Here is a 3,449-nt window from a genome sequence, read left to right on the forward strand (position 1 = left end):
TTTACCAAGACTAACAATCATATCATAATCCCTAGTCAACTCAGAGTCATTAGACATAATGCTACAACTGTAAACATACTATACTCAAGTACATATCAACTGTCTCAACACATATGTATTAGTAAAATCATCTCAAAACAAGATCATTTGAACACATACTCATATTATACTCATATTATGCAATTCATCAAACATTCCACCAACTTGCAACCATACAATATTAAATAAATCAACTAGACGACATAATAGACACCAAACACTCGAACAACAAATAGATGACATAATCAAACAATCAAGCACAAAATATATGACATAAGTAGACTCATACCTTAATGTATCTCATGGGAGGCTATCTTGTCTACATGGTCAATCTAGTTAGTATGATATAACTTCACAACATATCAACTCAAACATAAATAAGATCATGATATCCATAATAGTCACTATCTAACATGTTCATATCACAAGCACATAAATGTTTGTCATTCATGCATAACAATCTCATATGTATGATCAATCAAGATTAGTACAATGCAATGTCATCATAAGTTGACTGATACCTGAATTCCATAACCATAGCCATATGCATATGCCAATCCAATTTAACATGATACATATAACATCAAGATCTTAATGTAATAACCCTAATCATCAAGTTACTCGCATATAGCAACAACAAGTTAACCTATAATATACTCATCAACGAATATAACCTAATTATCAAGCTAACTATCATAAGACATCAATAGAAATGCATACAACCACATGTTACTATCATTCTTGACTATCCGACACATGTTCTTATGACTATACTAATCAACTATCATCTATCATTTATGTAACCATAACATCAAAAGACATGTACATAAACTTAATGTATATAACCCTAATGCATATAATAATCCTTAACTTACTTACCTGAATGCCCAAAATGAAAACCTGTATGACGATCTTCTCTTATCCCAAAGTCTAATGTTGCAACTTCATTATGATGATCTGCATCTCTCGCTATATCTGAGCCAACAAATAACCTCTTAATGATGATACAAAATCCAACCTAGGATGGGACTTCCACGTTCAACCCAGTAGTAGAATAGCTGAGCCAAATATCTCTTCATCCATTCACACCCATGCCATATTCCAAGCATGAATGTGGGATCTCATAAAATACATCAATGTCGCATGGAATGAGTTGATCTTGCGGACAAGATAGACCTTCCTAGAATCTAAAGAAGACCTAACGACAAGCAAACCAACCAGACACTATCTTTCTCTAAATATGCTTCAATAAACAATAGCAAACAAGGGTTTTTAGGGCCTACCTTTGGTCCAACGCAAGCTTGTCGATGCCCTCACTCTTTTGATCCAAATAAGCTCCTCTTCGCGAATCTGCAAACACAAACAAGGCAAACAAATTAAATAGCACTTGAAAAACCAATTGCATAAAACATATTTAACATGAAAGTCAAGGAGTCCATGAAACAAATAACATAAGATACTTGTTGAGAAAAATGAGTTTGATTGTATAATTCAAAAGAAGAAGAACTTTACAACCTTTGCCTTGACGCTGTACAAGCTCCTCCCAGTGTCCAACAAGATGTCTCCTCTACTTTGACAAGTTTCACTCACTCTCCAATGGAACCAAGAGGTATGTGATCTCTCCTCTCAAGCTCAACCAAAGAGTCTTAATTTCACCAGCATTTACCCTCAAAATTTTCAGCTTCTAACCTCCGTAGTCCTCACCCCAATGCCTGTATTTACAGTGCAATGGAGGGAAGTTACTAGGTCCTCCTTCAAAGGGATAAAGCCCTCCTTCAAAGGGATAGCTCCTTTAGTCAAGGGATTAGATCCTTCTCTTTTGGGATGCATGAACCACCTCAAAGCAAACAATCCACGTCAAAATTCCTTCTAGAAAACTCTAGAATTAACCCAAAGTAAGTTTTTTAAGATAAAAATTGCGCCTTTTGACTTTCACAGGGGTCCGCACCTACACCGTTAGGAACAGAGTGGGTAGGTACGCAGCTTTTGTACACAGAAGGTGCGGGACCGCCGGTGACCATGAGAGAAAGTGCAGAACCAGAGTTACATTGATTTTTAATGTCTTTCTCCCACTTCCAAAGCTTGATTTGAAGAGCTGAGGTCTTAGACTTGCTTAGGAGGACAGTACAAGTGATGATAGACCCATACTGACTGCAAATAATCATGGTGACGATATTTTTGTGTAACAGATTGCCCCCTAAAGTGTGAAGCCTGTAGTAGATGAGGATTTCATTTATCATATAGGAAGAGTGAAGTACTTTATCATTTTGAGGATCATCTTGTGGAGAGCCCGGTCAGAACCTGTAAAAGCATTCAATGCAAGATATATATATGAGATCATATCATCGCTGAGGTAGGCATTCCCATACTCAGATCAAAACTAACTAGAAACCTATCTACTGCTCTGATATAGGAATGATCTTGTAAAACATCATAAGTATAGACTCGTGTGAACACAGTATGGACACAGCCATCTGTTTATGAATAGTCCACAACATAATGAACGCAAAATTCCTCGCAGCTTGGATGGTGGAAACTAGATCCAGGGTCTTCATTTCTACTTCCCGAAAATCCATGCGAATAAATGTGTTGATGTCGAACATGGTAGAAACCACTTGATTACCAGTCAATGATGTAAACTGTTAACAAGTGTGAGAGAAACCACCAGTGATGTCAATGGCTCTCAAAGTACCCAGTGCAATCCATGAGATGTGAGTAAATGTGTTGATGTCGAACATATCACGGAATCCTTCGATCTAAAGTCAATGATGTAAACTGTTGTCAAAGGCGAGAAACCTGCCATTGAGGCATGCAGATCTCAAGGTACTGACGATTTCTAGATCATCTTTCTAGATAATGAGCTGATGTCGATAGAAAGCAATCCGTCGTAGGCAAGCCCACAACACGAAATCATAGATCAAGTTGAAGAAATTTAGTTGCAAGGACTGACTCAGGGATGGTCAAGATGGATGACAGATATTTTGCAGATGAATGGCTTATTGGCAGTGACCTCTTGAACACATAACGACACGACAGATGGCTTGGTGACAATTGACCCAAAGTTAATACCCAGAAACTGGTTGAAGACTTTCAATGTCGTTTGATCAACTGTTAGGCAAAGGATTTCCCAACCCAGGTGAATAAAAGTGTCGTGTTCAAGAGTGGTTACAAAGTATGACAAACAGACTCATTTTCCTCTCTTTTCCCCCACCATTTCTGGCAAGTACCTCTTTATTTTTGACAAGCTTGAGGAGGATAACATTTGCTTGATTATAAGCTCATCCTTCGGATGAGTCCAACTTAGTTTAGATTCGAACCCTCAGAAGGAGTGGTTCGTTCCTATCTGTAATTGAACAGGTCCTTTACTGTGAACTTTTAACGAGTCCAGTATAGGAGAAACTCGGCGTTTT

Source organism: Pinus tabuliformis, chromosome 9 (genome assembly GCF_031772625.1).
Source record: "Pinus tabuliformis cultivar Carrire ecotype Pingquan chromosome 9, CPIR1, whole genome shotgun sequence".
NCBI classification, from domain to species: domain Eukaryota; kingdom Viridiplantae; phylum Streptophyta; class Pinopsida; order Pinales; family Pinaceae; genus Pinus; species Pinus tabuliformis.